The sequence below is a fragment of the Procambarus clarkii genome, chromosome 3 (assembly GCF_040958095.1).
Source record: "Procambarus clarkii isolate CNS0578487 chromosome 3, FALCON_Pclarkii_2.0, whole genome shotgun sequence".
Classification (NCBI taxonomy): domain Eukaryota; kingdom Metazoa; phylum Arthropoda; class Malacostraca; order Decapoda; family Cambaridae; genus Procambarus; species Procambarus clarkii.
This window is the reverse complement of record NC_091152.1, coordinates 29643978-29662636: the sequence shown is the minus strand read 5'-3', so window position 1 is coordinate 29662636 and position 18659 is coordinate 29643978.

Sequence of the window (18659 nt, the reverse complement as noted above, 5' to 3'; positions counted from 1 at the left end):
GAGTACTGGCCAAGAGTTATGTCCAGGTAGAGTACTGGCCAAGGGTTATGTCCAGGTAGAGTACTGGCCAAGGGTTATGTCCAGGTAGAGTACGGGCCAAGGGTTATGTCCAGGTAGAGTACTGGCCAAGAGTTATGTCCAGGTAGAGTACGGGCCAAGGGTTATGTCCAGGTAGAGTACGGGCCAAGGGTTATGTCCAGGTAGAGTACTGGCCAAGAGTTATGTCCAGGTAGAGTACGGGCCAAGGGTTATGTCCAGGTAGAGTACTGGCCAAGGGTTATGTCCAGGTAGAGTACGGGCCAAGGGTTATGTCCAGGTAGAGTACTGGCCAAGAGTTATGTCCAGGTAGAGTACTGGCCAAGGGTTATGTCCAGGTAGAGTACTGGCCAAGGGTTATGTCCAGGTAGAGTACGGGCCAAGGGTTATGTCCAGGTAGAGTACTGGCCAAGAGTTATGTCCAGGTAGAGTACGGGCCAAGGGTTATGTCCAGGTAGAGTACGGGCCAAGGGTTATGTCCAGGTAGAGTACTGGCCAAGAGTTATGTCCAGGTAGAGTACTGGCCAAGGGTTATGTCCAGGTAGAGTACGGGCCAAGGGTTATGTCCAGGTAGAGTACGGGCCAATGGTTATGTCCAGGTAGAGTACTGGCCAAGGGTTATGTCCAGGTAGAGTACTGGCCAAGGGTTATGTCCAGGTAGAGTACGGGCCAAGGGTTATGTCCAGGTAGAGTACTGGCCAAGAGTTATGTCCAGGTAGAGTACTGGCCAAGAGTTATGTCCAGGTAGAGTACGGGCCAAGGGTTATGTCCAGGTAGAGTACGGGCCAAGGGTTATGTCCAGGTAGAGTACTGGCCAAGGGTTATGTCCAGGTAGTGTACTGGCCAAGGGTTATGTCCAGGTACAATACAGGACAAAAATTATGACCAGGTAGACCGTAGAGTACGGGCCATCCTGACACTTCCGTTCTAACCCTTTAAGAACTTATCTTCGTCTAAGTATGTGATGCCTGTCCCGGTTTTAAGCCTATACAACGATCGAAGATAGAACAAATATATCAGAGAGCAGATTAAGGTGATCTAGAGTGATCCTCTGCCACAATACTGACATCATAGTGGTGAATTCAGAGTAATTAATGCTGACTCTTACTTTAATAATGCAAATTCCATCCAAGAGAGCCAAATTACCTCTGGTATAAATGGACTTTAATTAGTGTGGACTCAATATGTTCCAAAGCCTGGATCGTCAGCCCTATAGCTGTCCACACAGATTTTTTTTTAATTTCGTCACGGTAAAATATGATATCTCAATTTATAATGTTATTAATTTATTTAAAAAGTGTTCTTATTGAGTTACGCCTAAGTAGGCGTAGGTTTTAGGGTTCCCTTTGCTTTTATTTACAATTTATGGCATGTCAACATTTTACAAAATGTTTTTTCATCATTCTGAGTGAGTCAAGTTGTTATAACAAATAACTTAGAAATTAATCAGAGTTGACACCAGCCCTGCAAGGGTGGGGAGCGTACTCTCGAACCAGCAGGCATTTCCTCTCAGGATCACGACACTGAGGCGCTGGAACATGACATTGGCTGCTCTTTCATCACTTGTTTGTCTACCAAGTTCTTGCCCCAACTTCTTCAAGAACTTAAAGTGCATATTCAACATTTAAAAGAGTCTCTGAGCCACATGGCACCATGCAGTAACCCGTGTCCCCCCAGGCTTCGCTCTTATTGGTGTTCTGAGTCTCGCGGAAAGTTACAGGTCAGCAGACTTCAGATACACATTACTGCAGACTGACACCAGCCTGCGTGTGGGTGCTTGTCTCTGGCTGATGATCACACGGAATCCAGGCTTCTGCTTTTTGTATAATCCCATAAGGAACACTAAGGGAATGTCCCATAGGCCCACCTACTAAAATCTTTCATGGGAACTTGTTTTCAACGACCGGCAAAATGGAGGAGATTCCGGAAAGGTTATAACGAGAGAATAGTGACTTAACCTGCATTGTAAAGTAATTACAGGTCGCGATATACTACAGGAATTAGAACACAGCCATCGTGCTCGCGAAGATCTCTCCCGACACCAAACAAAACAATCTTGAAAGAGAAAAATTCAATGATCTCGATATATTGGCAAGACAGAAACATCTTTCAGAATGTTTAACAATGCACAAACAACAAGGATCCATCAACGATCACACAATCTTCATAAACACCAATTGCCTTCAGATAATAGTCTGTAAATGTTTTCATTCAAATTAATTTCTTGAAGTATTATGAGCATAGGAAACTTCTAAAGTTCTTATTATCACATCAATGGTAATTAGGACATTCTGGATTAGTATTCCTCAGTGTATTGAGAGACATTGACAACTAAATACGAGATATCAGAGCTGACTGATAATACTCTTAAGCTAAGACAGGAATATTTAACTCTTTTAGAAAATATTATATTAAGCCTTTCCTGTTCAGATATATTAGCAAGGATCTCTCTCAGATCTGTGTAATGTTAATCATACTTATAAGATTTTTAGTATTAGTCAGTATTCATTAATCAGGAACTCACAGGTGAAGTTTTCAAACAGGTCATGAAACTAACGTGTTGGACTTGTACGTAAGAGAACATGATATTGGACTTGCACGTAAGAGAACATGATATTGGACTTGCACGTAAGAGAACATGATATTGGACTTGCACGTAAGAGAACATGATATTGGACTTGCACGTAAGAGAACATATTGGACTTGCACGTAAGAGAACATATTGGACTTGCACGTAAGAGAACATATTGAACTTGCACGTAAGAGAACATATTGGACTTGCACGTAAAAGAACCTGATTTTTTAAATTTCATCATTGTTAAAAAGAGTAGACTCGGCAAATCATTCATGGACATAACCTATTTTTTTTAAATGAAGTTTAATCAAATTTAGGACTGAATACGATAGATATATTGTGTGAAAAATCTCTTAAACTTTTGAAATGAATTATTCTCAGTGAGTTTTGTGACTGACATTGTATTAACAATGAAACATTGTATTAACAAATTGTATGAAACATTGTATTAACAAAGCTTAGTATGCTCCAACTATGTTGAAATGCTGAGGTACATGGCAGCATAGCGCAGGTGACCTGTTGGGGTCGTCAGTAAGGGCAGCGCCCCCCTCCCCCCCCATGGTCAGGTATTTGGTCCACACAGTGACACATATTTGACAGATATTGTGACAGTAAGATATCACTGGATATCTGTTCTTAGACGTAGGAAACTTGAACAATAAACACATCCACAAGAGTCAGTCATATATATCAATAGCCAGTCATATATATGAAGAGTCAGACACATATATATATAAACGTTCAGTCGTATATATATGAAGGTAGCATGCTAGGTACGGCCAATCAACTGTCCCACTCACCATCTCGGTCAGCCAATCAGAAAGCTGGATCTCACTAGCCCGTTTCCTCCCTTTCGTTCTGCCGCTGATGACGCTAAGTTGAACTTTTTCTTATGTGTCACTCTTAGTAAAGGCTAAACAATATTCTTGCAAAGCAAAATTTCCAAACTTCCTTCCCAAGTTTTCATGAACAATCAATGATAAACAGAAAATGTTGTGTCTGTAAACATGTGGAGTAAATTATTATCAATAATATTCTATCGTTAAACATGTTATATATATCCGCCGCCAAGAAGCATACTAAACGAATAATGAAATACCTTTTTCACATGCAGGTAATAGAGATCAGACAGTCGTTTGTTGAACGAAATAAATAATGAAATGTAGCGTAGCTGGGGCGAGGGAGGGAATTATCAGGGAAAAGCACCAAGCCATTACTCGTATATAGCACTGGGAAGGGGTCAGGATAAGGATTTGGGATGGGACGGAGGGAAGGAATGGTGTCCCAACCACTTGGATGACGATCGGGGATAGAACGCCGACCTGCATGAGGCGAGACCGTCGCTCTACCGTCCAGTCCAAGTGGGTGAACTCGCTGGGGCGAGATGCGACAAACATTTTATGAAACAAGATTTTGGGACATGTGAAATCTGTTCGACTAAGGGGGGGGGGGGTGGCCGGAGAACTTCATATTATGATAGCATTTGGGCAAGAATATATTCTGTTTAAGAAGAGATATAATCAGTAGTATAAACAGCTATTAACATTTGAAGAAAGAATATGTCTGATTTTAACTTGAGTGAACTTGAAAAAAGTCCAGTGTTGACCTGGTCCAGTGTGGGACTGGTGGCCAGGTCCAGTGTTGGCCTGGTGGCAAGGTCCAGTGTTGGCCTGGTGACCAGGTCCAGTGTTGGCCTGGTGACCAGGTCCAGTGTTGGCCTGGTGACCAGGTCCAGTGTTGGCCTGGTGACCAGGTCCAGTGTTCGCCTGGTGACCAGGTCCAGTGTTGGCCTGGTCCAGTGTTGGCCTGGTCCAGTGTTGGCCTGGTGACAAGGTCCAGTGTTGGCCTGGTGACAAGGTCCAGTGTTGGCCTGGTGACCAGGTCCAGTGTTGGCCTGGTGGCCAGGTCCAGTGTTGGCCTGGTGACCAGGTCCAGTGTTGGCCTGGTGACCAGGTCCAGTGTTGGCCTGGTGACCAGGTCCAGTGTTGGCCTGGTGGCCAGGTCCAGTGTTGGCCTGGTGACCAGGTCCAGTGTTGGCCTGGTGACCAGGTCCAGTGTTGGCCTGGTGACCAGGTCCAGTGTTGGCCTGGTGACCAGGTCCAGTGTTGGCCTGGTGACCAGGTCCAGTGTTGGCCTGGTGACCAGGTCCAGTGTTGGCCTGGTGACCAGGTCCAGTGTTGGCCTGGTGACCAGGTCCAGTGTTGGCCGCCCTGGTGACCAGGTCCAGTGTTGGCCTGGTGGCCAGGTCCAGTGTTGGCCTGGTGACCAGGTCCAGTGTTGGCCTGGTGACCAGGTCCAGTGTTGGCCTGGTGACCAGGTCCAGTGTTGGCCTGGTGACCAGGTCCAGTGTTGGCCTGGTGACCAGGTCCAGTGTTGGCCTGGTGACCAGGTCCAGTGTTGGCCTGGTGACCAGGTCCAGTGTTGGCCTGGTGGCCAGGTCCAGTGTTGGCCGCCCTGGTGACCAGGTCCAGTGTTGGCCTGGTGACCAGGTCCAGTGTTGGCCTGGTGACCAGGTCCAGTGTTGGCCTGGTGACCAGGTCCAGTGTTGGCCTGGTGACCAGGTCCAGTGTTGGCCTGGTGACCAGGTCCAGTGTTGGCCTGGTGACCAGGTCCAGTGTTGGCCGCCCTGGTGACCAGGTCCAGTGTTGGCCTGGTGACCAGGTCCAGTGTTGGCCTGGTGACCAGGTCCAGTGTTGGCCTGGTGACCAGGTCCAGTGTTGGCCTGGTGACCAGGTCCAGTGCTGGCCCTGGTGACCAGGTCCAGTGTTGGCCTGGTGACCAGGTCCAGTGTTGGCCTGGTGACCAGGTCCAGTGTTGGCCTGGTGGCCAGGTCCAGTGTTGGCCTGGTGACCAGGTCCAGTGTTGGCCTGGTGACCAGGTCCAGTGTTGGCCTGGTGGCCAGGTCCAGTGTTGGCCTGGTGACCAGGTCCAGTGTTGGCCTGGTGACCAGGTCCAGTGTTGGCCTGGTGGCCAGGTCCAGTGTTGGCCTGGTGACCAGGTCCAGTGTTGGCCTGGTGGCCAGGTCCAGTGTTGGCCTGGTGACCAGGTCCAGTGTTGGCCTGGTGACCAGGTCCAGTGTTGGCCTGGTGACCAGGTCCAGTGTTGGCCTGGTGGCCAGGTCCAGTGTTGGCCTGGTGACCAGGTCCAGTGTTGGCCGCCCTGGTGACCAGGTCCAGTGTTGGCCTGGTGGCCAGGTCCAGTGTTGGCCTGGTGACCAGGTCCAGTGTTGGCCTGGTGACCAGGTCCAGTGTTGGCCTGGTGACCAGGTCCAGTGCTGGCCTGGTGACCAGGTCCAGTGAATTAATAACTTAGTGAGTTTGTTATCATGTTATTCTGGTGTTTATATACAATGTTCTAGGTGAACAAAATGGTTCTTTGAACGAACAACTGAATAGTGTGTTTCGTAAGTCCTCACGGCACTTACCGAAACTCCGTTATTGTTTATATTTTATATGTAGTTTCAGGAAATATCATCGAGGCGGTGTTCCGTCTTCCTGGAGACTGCAAGGAAAGTTTTATTTTATCTCCATTCATAAATAAAGTTTTTAATTCTCGGAATTAACTTGGTCATGTTTTCTGCACCTGATGAAGTTTATTTATGTCAAGTCTCTAGACCTTTATGTCAAGTCTCTAGGTCTTTATCTCAAGTCTCTAGGTCTTTATGTCAAGTCTCTAGGTCTTTATCTCAAGTCTCTAGGTCTTTATGTCAAGTCTCTTGGTCTTTATGTCAAGTCTCTTGGTCTTTATGTCAAGTCTCTGGGTCTTTATGTCAAGTCTCTGGGTCTTTATGTCAAGTCTCAAGGTCTTTATGTCAAGTCTCAAGGTCTTTATGTCAAGTCTCTTGGTCTTTATGTCAAGTCTCTAGGTCTTTATGTCAAGTCTCTAGGTCTTTATGTCAAGTCTCTTGGTCTTTATGTCAAGTCTCAAGGTCTTTATGTCAAGTCTCTTGGTCTTTATGTCAAGCCTCTGGGTCTTTATGTCAAGTCTCTAGGTCTTTATGTCAAGTCTCTAGGTCTTTATGTTAAGTCTCTATGTCTTTATGTCAAGTCTCTAGGTCTTTATGTCAAGTCTCTAGGTCTTTATGTCAAGTCTCTAGGTCTTTATGTTAAGTCTCTAGGTCTTTATGTCAAGTCTCTGGGTCTTTATGTCAAGTCTCTAGGTCTTTATGTCAAGTCTCTAGGTCTTTATGTCAAGTCTCTAGGTCTTTATGTCAAGTCTCTAGGTCTTTATGTCAAGTCTCTAGGTCTTTATGTCAAGTCTCTAGGTCTTTATGTCAAGTCTCTAGACCTTCATGTCATGTCTCTAGTACTGAGACCAATACTGAACTACAGAATCTAAATTATGCCTAACACGTCTAAGATAAAGCTTGAAGAATATCGTAATAATGTTGGAATAAATCACTTGGTAGCAATGAAGGGATTCGAACCCTGCACCTGGGTACTCTAATCCTCTTATTGCTGCAATTAACTTTCTCATTGCAGGCCGTCCTCATCAGTAAAGGCCAAATGATCGTTAATCCAGCCCTCAAACCCCTTGTTTATGAAGGAAAAACGATTTACTCTCGACTCGCAGCTGATGACATTCGAACATTTTTCGATCAGTGCTCTGTTGACGACCTCTGTTCGAATCCCAACACTCCACATGCTTCACAAGCTAACTTAAAATACACAAAATTGTCAACAGAATCTAAACATGTAATCTAACCTACGCCTAACTTACACATTGATCTTTAATGGATAATAATATTCATTTATACATAAAAACAAACTTATCAGTAATTCACAATATATTAAAAGAGATGAATAAGTTTTTGGGGTCGGCCGCAGCTTTAACGAGCCTCGTCTCAGAACTGGTTGGATTTCCATGTGTATATGTAGGATTGATAATGAGCTTAAGGTCTAACTACCTCTGAAGAGTTAAGATGACCAAAATAGCTAACTAACCAACAAGCAAGTATACTGCATTCATGGACTAAACAATGTTCTCAGTGTACTCACCTAGTTATGCTTGCGGGGGCTGAGTTTTGGCTCTTTGGTCCCGCCTCTCAACTGTCAACCGGTTTACAGTGTATGTACACTGTGATGCTGGGGACGAGCTTCTCTGTGTAGATAACACTGCTGTTTGGATATCTTATTGCAAACTCTTCTAGAAATATGTCCCAATATCCTATTTACAATTTTCCGCACATTTATGAAGTGAGATTTGGGCGTAAGATCCCTATAAATCATGACTTAGATATCTTTTTAGCATTAACATTTCTAAATTTCACTATTGTCTACGAGATAACTATTGATTTTTTAATTACCTCCAACAGTGAAAAGAAATGTACGAAAGATTGAGAAAATTCGTGTTAGAATTATTAATCTTACTTTTTCGGTCATATTTAATAATAATATATATATATATATATATATATATATATATATATATATATATATATATATATATATATATATATATATATAGCAGTCAATCTCACTAATATAATTAGCATCAGGTACGCAGGCATGCTGTAGGTGTTGGTATTTTTATATTCAAACACCATATCCAAAAACCAACTACAGTAATGTTGTTTAGGGAAAAAGATTAAATCTTTTGAAGCAACTTTTTGTGGTTTATCAATTGAGAGTTGCAAATGAGTCGCGTCTAATGGCTGCGCAACGCTCTGCACAAGGTCTAAAATTAACTACAAAAGTTGGACATTATCAGAATGTGAACTTATTTAACAATTCACGGGAAAATTTAGGACCATTAACTGAATTTTACGGAATAAAAGTGTTCCAATTCAAGTGCTTTGTTTGAAATTAGAGTTGCAGTAGTGATTGTTAATTATAGTGTTATGATCCACAGCGGCAGCTTGGGGTCCCACGTCCTCTGTGGCCTCTGTTTAAAAGACCCTTGAAGAAGGTACTCTGGCCAGTACTCATCACTGGGATGATGAGTATTCATCACCAGCAGGAACTGGCTACATGGTACTCTTCCCTTCAGGGGCACAAATGGTCTTATCTTTTATTCGCAATTTAAAAAGATATGTTTGAAAAATATTTCATTATTTTTAAAGAATTTGAAATATGACACCAGATGTTACATCTGGGTATGGTGAGGCGGGACCGGGAGGTAAGCTCCAGTCCCTTCCACGTGGCTTTATTTACAAAACAGACAATGACGTCACATCGGTATAAGTGCCACGAATATGGTCATTAATTGCCTTATAGACAAATGAGCATCGGCTCTTTAACATTATGAACCTAACCTAGGTGGACTTCCTCCTACAACATACTTTAAATCCAAACTCCAGATATACTCAGAAATATCCATATATTTCCTTTTATACACAGAATTTCATAATTAAATTCTGATTTTATCATTTCAAGTCCTGAAATTTGGATACAAGAATCTATAATTAATCTCATATTTTCTCTGAAAGGATTCAAGGTAAAACAAAAATATTTTATTGTAAACTGAGAAGTCTGCATTGTAAATTGTCTCAAACTTAATTATTTTTCAAACTAAGTTTGTGAGTGATGATGACACTTGGTCCATAATCATTCTCTTAGTTACTTGAGTATAATAATGAGGTTCATCTTTTTATTAGGTAATAATAACCATATAAATATAAAATGTTAGCAGTTATAAGAATTTGTAACAAGACATTTTTTCTCTAAGTTTCAACAGTATTGAACATCAATTGATAAAAGCCACATACACATATATATAATTATATATATATATATATATATATATATATATATATATATATATATATATATATATATATATATATATTTATATATATATATATATATATATATATATATATTTATTAGAAGCTATCTAATAATATATATATATATATATATTTAATATTTATTAGAAGCTATCAAAGCAACATCGGCCAGAACCTTGCAACACATCCCTAAAGCAGCCCGCCCCCATGCAGCAGCCAAATTATCTGCCCTCCTGAGAAAGGTCAACGACTCTCCTGGAACGACCCAAGCATGGCACAACCTCCAAATGTTTGGCAACATATGCCTAGCCACCCCTGCAAGGAGAGACAAAACCTTAGCTGCCTCAGTCATCAAAGCTATAAATGGTTTTCCCAGGGAGGACAACCAGGTGCGCCTTCCCACTCGCGCGAGAAACACCCACGGCAAGAAGAGCAACAGTGGCATATCCGAGACATCAAAAATCAGAACATCAGTCACCAAGAAAATAGAAGAAGGAAACACTATTGGCGCAATACGAGTCATCACCAGTGAGGACTCAATTGCCGACAGAGATGCCGCAACAGCTCAAGCCCTAAGGGAGAAACACCCACCCAGGGCTCCGCGTGAGGACGACATTGTACAAGTGGAGGCTACCGGAGCAGAACCTCTCTGGGTGGCTGAATCTGTGGTCCATAAAGCAGCCATGTCCTTCCCTACAGGATCAGCAGGTGGGTTCACAGGACTAAAACCCAACCACCTCAAGCAAATGCTCAACCCTGCACTGGGTGACATTGCAAAGAACCTCTTGGTGGAACTAACCAGATTCACCAACACATGTCTAGCTGGCAACATACCAGCGTCCATAAGACCTATCTTTTTTGGAGCATCTATCTGTGCTCTAAAGAAAAAGGATGGAGGGATCAGGCCAATAGCTGTGGGCAATTCTCTCCGGCGTCTCGTCGCAAAGGCAGCTGCAAGAACAGTTAGTGATGCAGCGGCCAACATGCTGAAGCCAAAACAGCTCGGGTTTGGCATTCCACAATGGTGTGAGGCGGCAGCCCATGCAGCTCGAGCCTTCATCGCCAACATCACAGACGAAAAGGCCCTTATCAAGCTAGATTTCAAAAATGCCTTCAATTTGGTGCGGAGGGATGCTGTACTCCTTGCGGTTCATAGTCATTTCCCTTCCCTCTACCCTTTTGTACATTCATGCTACAGTATGGATCTTAAGCTACTCTTTGGCGAACATGAAATTGACTCGCGAGAAGGCGTCCAACAGGGTGACCCCCTTGCTCCTCTCCTTTTCTGCTTAGTCATCAAACAAGTCACAGAGGTCCTGTCCAGCGAGCTTAACATCTGGTTCTTGGATGATGGTACCCTAGCTGGTTCCCAAGACTCAATCCTGGAGGACATCAGAAATATCCAGGAGCAAGGTGCAGTTTTAGGCCTCACCCTGAACCCTTCTAAATGTGAAATAATATGTTCCAACCAGGGCATCGTAGAGAGAATAGAGGGTCTTCTGCCAAATATCCATAAAACTAAACCTGAAGACAGCACACTCCTAGGAGCTCCCCTGGGGTTGAAAGCCATCGATGAGGTCCTTGATAAGAAAATCGCCGACCTTAAGAGGATGGATGGGAGGATTGAGGATATTGATGCTCATGATGCACTCTACCTCATCACCAGATGTCTGTCCCTCCCCAGGTTAACCTACTTTCTGATGTGTTCACCATCTTACAGTAGCCAAAAACTAAGTGAGTATGACCGGTTACTGAAATTAATGCTAGAAAAAGCCCTTAACCTCTCTCTCGATGACCTACAGTGGAAACAAGCCTCTCTTCCCGTAAGACTTGGGGACCTCGGAGTTCGAACAGCAACGCAAATCGCTGTTCCAGCCTTCCTGTCCTCCTTATCAGCATCTGACGACCTTGTGAAGGAAATTCTACCTGCCCACTTACATCAGCTGTGTTGGGGTTTTAGTTCTCTCTACTCGGTGAGTAACCGTAACTGTACTTAATCCTGGCAAGGTCGCCAATGTTGGGGTTTCAGTTCTCTCTCTACTCGGTGAGCAACCGTAACTGTACTTTATCCTGGCAAGGTCGCCAATGTTGGGGTTTCTCTACCTGTTCCTGTTCCTCGGGTGAGCAATCGCTATTCTCAATGTCACTCACCGTAGCCCTGCGGGTCTTCACTCTAATCCTCTCGGCGCCACTGTACGCCAGGAGAGTATCCCAGTCAATCCCAACCGGCCTCTGATTGAGAAGGAGTGGGAACACGACTCGTTCACTTAACTGTCATGTGCCCGCCCCAACAATAGGGCTCTACTATTAACCACAAGGTCGCCAACTGGTGTTTTCGGTGTCCAGTAACACTTCAGTGGACTGGTTGAATTGTGGTATCCTTGGCAAGGTCACACTCAATAGATCAGGATATCAGGCAGGTATGTACTTTTATCACTCTTTGCTTTCAAGTATAATATAGCCACAAGATAAATGGAGGGGATGATATAAACACAAATGTATTTTGTACTTTACTTAAAACTCATTCAAAAGATGTCACAAGGTCATATCAATAAATAAATCAGCTGATCCAGGCGGGAGTCGCTCGTTCCCACGTATATTATGCGCTCACTAAGTGGCAACACCTCCCCCTCTCGTCAATGTCACAATCAGCTGGGCGCCCTCCTCCGCGCGAAAGTTTATTGCTTGTTTCTATGGCGTCACGCGCGCTGTTTCTTTAAGTTCTCAAAGATCACTAGAAGTTCGCACACTCGATATTTGCAACAATAGCACGTATTACTTCGCTACACTGTTTTCGGGCTCAAACAATCGTTTCTATAAAAAATGCAACAATAATTCACTGTACTGGTTTTACACACTGCCCTTCACTTAATGATAACTTATGAATTGATTAACACTGGAGTTCTCAGTATTTCCTTTCGTGGGCGATAACACACTTAATCACTGCACACTTGTATGATTGTTCAATGCACGGACATAGACATATATAATATAGATAAATCAGACATCAATAAATGGTAATAAAATAGTTCCTGGGCACATAGCCTATCTTCCAAATACTGGCATAATATTATATATATTCTATCACTATATATGCTTACATTAAAGTCTTATAAAGACATTCTCAACACAGTAAATCATCCATTAATTCGGGTGCCTGTACACACCAATAATAATATATATAAGTATCGTGAGTACTCTTGATAGTACTACTTTGCACACTGTGCCTCACTGTGATATAGGTGAGTCTTGCTCACGACGTACAAAATCCTCAGGCTAAATAATATATATAGCTGAATAATATAGCTAACTAGAGGGGAATTGGGAGGGATACTAGAACCACCTACTTCCACCTATCCTCCGATGAGAGTTGAGTAGTAGCTCCTGGTCCTGGCTCCTGCCTTGTGTCGGGAACACCCCCACACACACACGTTGATGTGTCCTCCAGGAATCCACTCGCTGTCCCACCGTTAGCGCGTCGTCTCCGTGCCTTCTTCCCAGCAGGTCCGTGCTCCTCCTCGACTTCTTGTAGGGTTGGAGTCGGTCTCCCGGCCATCGACTTCTCCCAGCTACGGCTGCCGCCTACGTCTCGGCTGCAGTCGTCCGGATTCCCAAATAGTCCTCTTCTTCCTCTGCTACCCAGTGGCTCTGGTCAGCCACTACGCCGTCACGAATGGGTGAACTGCCTCAGACGTCACATACGTCACTGCACAGACTTCACTTCTTCTCGCACAGTACCTGTCCTGGAGCACTTGTTGCTCAATAACCGTCGATTCCCTCTCTGGTTCAACACATGAACGAAGGAAGACCTCACAGAGTACTGGCAGACTTCAGGTGACGCGTAAATCCACGGGAGCGGGAAACAACTGTCAAACTGACAGGACCAATCCTCGCACGTCCAACCTCCTTGACGTGTCGTGTCTGACTGATAGCGCCAACGCGGTGCGCTGCCCGGACCCACTTTCCTTCGTGACGTCACATTCGCCACGGGAGGTTTTCATTGGCTCCCGGTGCCACATTGCTGTCGGTGACCAAACCGGTGTCACTGACGTCACACAGTTTTGGCGGGTAAACAGGAGAGCCAGCGCCATCTTGGCTTCCTAAAGGGCCTAAACCACAGGCCAAAATATTATTGTTTCACAAATTTTCTCGGCACTCTCCACTCTCCCACATATATCAAATTGATGCCTGCGACGTAGAGAACGCTTGGGAAAAGTGGACATGACTCTTACTGCAGGCGTGGGAGAAATAAAAGGGGGGGGGAACACCATCACAGCTGGCAGGTGTACATGATCCCAATTTTACACGCTGTGCCACAGAGTGGGCCTCTCGTGCAGGCCAATCACCTCAACCACCATCCCCAAAAGCCCACAAGCGATCCAGCTGGGATGGCCCCATTGTAGACCAAGTTGCTGCAGAGTGCCTGGGTGCTGCAACAACACAACACGACATTGCTCGCCTCACAGCAGTAGCAGCACCACATGCAGGGGATTTCCTGTTAGCAACCCCAATGTCGGCAACTGGCACGCGTCTCACACCACACGCCCTCCGAATTGCTGTGGCCCTCCGCCTTGCTGCCCCAATCCACACCAGATATAGGTGTATTTGCGGCGAGGTGGTGGCTGACAGGTACAGCCACCATGGCCTACTCTGCCAAAGCACAGGGGGATGGCACTCAAGGCACAGTGAAGTTAACGACATCATCAAGAGGAGCCTCACCACAGCTGGCTGCCCAGTTGAAAGAGAGCCCCGTTACCTAACGCCCCGTAACTCTGATGCTCTTATTGGTCGCCCGGATGGTATCACAGTGAACCCCTGGAAGAATGGCAAGCAGTTGGTATGGGACTACACATGTGTATCAACCCTGGCTAACACCTACATTAACCTCAGTGTTGCACAACCAGGTGGCGCTGCCACCCACAGGGATGCAGCCAAATCCCGTAAGTATAGAGAACTGGATCACCACTACAATTTTGTCCCCATTGCTTCTGAGACACTCGGCTCCTGGGGTAAAAGTGCTACCAGTTTTTTGAAGGAACTGGGTTCTAGGCTCATTGAAACAACAAGGGACCCGAGAGCTGCAAGCTTTCTTTTCCAGCGCCTCAGTGTGGCGATACAGAGGGGAAATGCGCACTGCATCCAGGGTTCCTGCCCGCCATCTGAGGAGCTGGAGGAACTCGACAACCTATGATAACCATCTTTGTAACCCATATGTAACTCCTTTTTTGTAACAAAGTTCAAATGAAGTAAATATATATGTGTACATACAAAAGAATGGGGGTGGTAGGAGAAGATAATATTAGTGTTCAGTGAGAAACCACAAGGTCTCCTCTGAATACTTTTTATTTTCTTCTCCGAGGCTATGGGTCCCCACATTGGCACCAGAGGTGGTACCCTCACAAACGTTTATATATATATATATATATATATATATATATATATATATATATATATATATATATATATATATATATATATATATATATATATATATTTGACCAAACCACACACTAGAAACTGAAGAAACGACGTTTCGGTCCGTCCTGAACCATTATCAAGTCCGTATACCTTATTCATGACCATTTTCATGCATTAGGTATATGGTGAGCCGGTCTGTAATATTCTATATTAGGTACATGTTGAGCCAGACTGCACCTGAGTAAGACCTGCAGGTGTGTTCATGGAAGCCTTCCGTTACTGGGGGACATTTGTAAACATGGAGCAGAGTTAAGGCGGTCGTAGGAAGTCACCAGCTCTGCCTCTGTCTTCCTCCTACAATGTGTGTTTGTGTTCCTTTGGGAAAAGAATTCATGGAACTTTGTAAAAAGATTTTCTGATTCTCCTTTTTTTCAGAATATGCAGACTGAGACGAGAGCTGCCTTTGTGATGACAATGTTAAACTCCAAGCTGGAGTCTTTTTGATGACAATGTTAAACTCCAATATATTTGTGATGGCTCGTGTGTGTGTGTGTGTGTGTATACATATTATATATATATATATATATATATATATATATATATATATATATATATATATATATATATATATATATATATATATATATATATATATATATAATTATTATTATTAAATATGACCGAAAAAGTAAGATTAATAATTCTAACACGAATTTTCTCGATCTTTCTTATGTTTCTTTTCACTGTTGATGGTAATTGAAAAATCAATTCTCAAAAATTCATTTTTATTTCTAGTCTGACGCGACACTTGAGCGCGTTTCGTAAAACTTATTACATATTCAAAGACTTTAGTTTACACACACACAACTGAACAATAGCTGAATAGAGCTTAAACATCTTCGATTTTTTATACCCACATTTTGGGTGAGGTGATATGTTACAACAGTTTTGGATGAGGTGAACAAAACTTTCAACACAGGATAGAACACGAAACAATGGGTATTGAAGGTAAGAATGGAAGTAATTGCAGAGGGCCTATTGGCCCATATTTCTTGATGCTTCTATATTGGAGCGGAGTCTTGAGGTGGGTAGAATATAGTTGTGCATTAATTGGCTGTTGATTGCTGGTGTTGACTTCTTGATGTGTAGTGCCTCACAGATGTCAAGCCACCTGCTATCGCTGTATCTATCGATGATTTCTGTGTTGTTTGTTAAGATTTCTCTGGTGATGGTTTGGTTGTGGGAAGAGATTATATGTTCCTTAATGGAGCCCTGTTGCTTATGCGTCGTTAAACGCCTGGAAAGAGATGTTGTTGTCTTGCCTATATACTGAGTTTTTTGAGGCTTACAGTCCCCAAGAGGGCATTTGAAGGCATAGACGACGTTGGTCTCTTTTAAAGCGTTCTGCTTTGTGTCTGGAGAGTTTCTCATGAGTAGGCTGGCCGTTTTTTTGGTTTTATAGTAAATCGTCAGTTGTTCTTCTGCTTTTTCTCTGTAGGGATAACGTTTCTATTAACAGTGAAAAGAAACATAAGAAAGATCGAGAAAATTCGTTTTAGAATTATTAATCTTACTTTTTCGGTCATATTTAATAATATATGTCTACAGGAAAGACTGCTACCAAAATATACTAATATTAAAACGCACGACCCAGCAGCAAGGAATCGAACCTTCACGATAAAATATCGCCATGATCTGATTCGTAATCAGATATACAAGACAGAAAATGAAATCAAAGACAACAAAACGCAACTACTTCATGCTACAAACGAATGGAGAAACAGCAACATCGAAGAAAGTCTTCGTACTCGCATCGAGCAACACCTCGACATCCTCACAGATCGACATCACCTCCGCACTGAAACAGGATAATCAAGAAACTAACAACGTTATATGGAGGACCTATGGCAATTCCACGACCAAGAGACGGCTTCCTGAACCTTGCAGGAATCAACCTCACTGAGGACCAAGTCACTCTCCTAAGTCTGGGTATAAACTGCCACGTTATGTCCAGACCGAGTGAGATGGCCCGGAAAGTGGAGTTGGAGATTCTGTTGGACGACATATTCGACCTCGAGACACAAAAGAAGGTCACCACCAAAGACACATTACAAGCAGAACTTATTGCGGAAGGAGGAAAGAATCGAGGCAACTACAGAAGCACCATACTGTCCCCCGAGCTCAAAGTGGCAGCTAAGAGCCTTCGTGAGAACAAGGAGATAGTTGTCAGGAGAGGCGACAAGTCGCCAATATACGTCATTCTTAAAAAAGACGAATATCTGGCGAAAATGAACCTCATACTCTTTGACCAAACTAAATTCCAAAGGGTAACGAAGGACACTACAGCCGAATTGAAATCGAAGGTCAACAAATTGATCGAAACTGTGAACGCCAAGAAATCCGGACTCCACCTGCCTAAAATTATTGGGGAATATAAACCTGGATACGCATATGGAAATGTCAAGACACATAAGACTGGAAACCCACTTCGGCCAATCATCAGCCAGATACCCACACCCACGTACAGACTGGCGAAACGACTCACCGGCATGCTGACTCCTTGTGTCCCTTGCGCTTTCAGCCTGAAGTCTTCAAAGGAATTTGTTGACTTTGCGGGGAACACGGGCCATAGGGATAAGAGCCTCGTTGGACGTAGAATCACTGTTTACCAACGTGCCTGTGGATGAAACAATCGGGATGATAGCGCACAGAGTGTATCGTGATCCGGCCTGTACTCCTCTTGACATACCAGAAAACATTCAAAGGAAACTACTCCAAACTTGTACTAAAGAGGCACCCTTCTTGAGCCCGGATGGGCACATTTATAAGCAAGTAGATGGGGTTGCCATGAGTTCTCCCCTAGGTGACCTGTTTGCGAACTTCTACATGGGTACCATCGAGCAAAAAGTCTTAGTCGACATGAACTTGAAACCGGCCATATACTGCAGGTATGGTGACGACATTTTTACACAGGTACCTGATGTCAGACATCTGCAGGAGCTGAAGGAGGCATTTGAGCAGAATTCTGTGTTGCGTTTCACTTACGAGATGGAGAAGGATGGGAAGCTGCCCTTTCTAGATGTAACAGTCATGGAAGGGAGCGGAGGTTTCCACACTGCAGTCTACACTAAGGAAACAAACATAGGAATGTGCCTAAATGCCAACAGTGACTGCCCAGACAGGTACAAGAGGAGTGTTGTTAATGCTTATGTCGACCCGTGCTCTCAGCCACAGCTCATGATGGAAGCAAGTCGACGAAGAATTCTGCAGGGTAAGGCAGGTCCTAGTCAACAACGGCTTCTCCAATGGTTTCGTTGACGACATCATAAGAAGGAAAGTGAAACGCCATGCAACCTCTGAAGAGACAACTAACACAACACCTATACCCCCTGTTAGACTATTTGACAGGAACTTCTTTTCCACAGCTCACAAAACAGAAGGAAAGGGTCCTGAAAGATATTGTTAATAGAAACGTTATCCCTACAGACAAAAATCAGAAGATACAACTGACGATTTACTATAAAACCAAAAAAACGGCCAGCCTTCTCATGAGAAACTCTCCAGACACAAAGCAGAACGCTTTAAAAGAGACCAACGTCGTCTATGCCTTCAAATGCCCTCTTGGGGACTGTAAGCCTCAAAAAACTCAGTATATAGGCAAGACAACAACATCTCTTTCCAGGCATTTAACGATGCATAAGCAACAGGGCTCCATTAAGGAACATATAATCTCTTCCCACAACCAAACCATCACCAGAGAAATCTTAGCAAACAACACAGAAATCATCGATAGATATAGCGATAGCAGGCGGCTTGACATCTGCGAGGCACTACACATCAAGAATCAACACCAGCAATCAACAGCCAATTAATGCACAACTATATTCTACCCACTTCAAGACT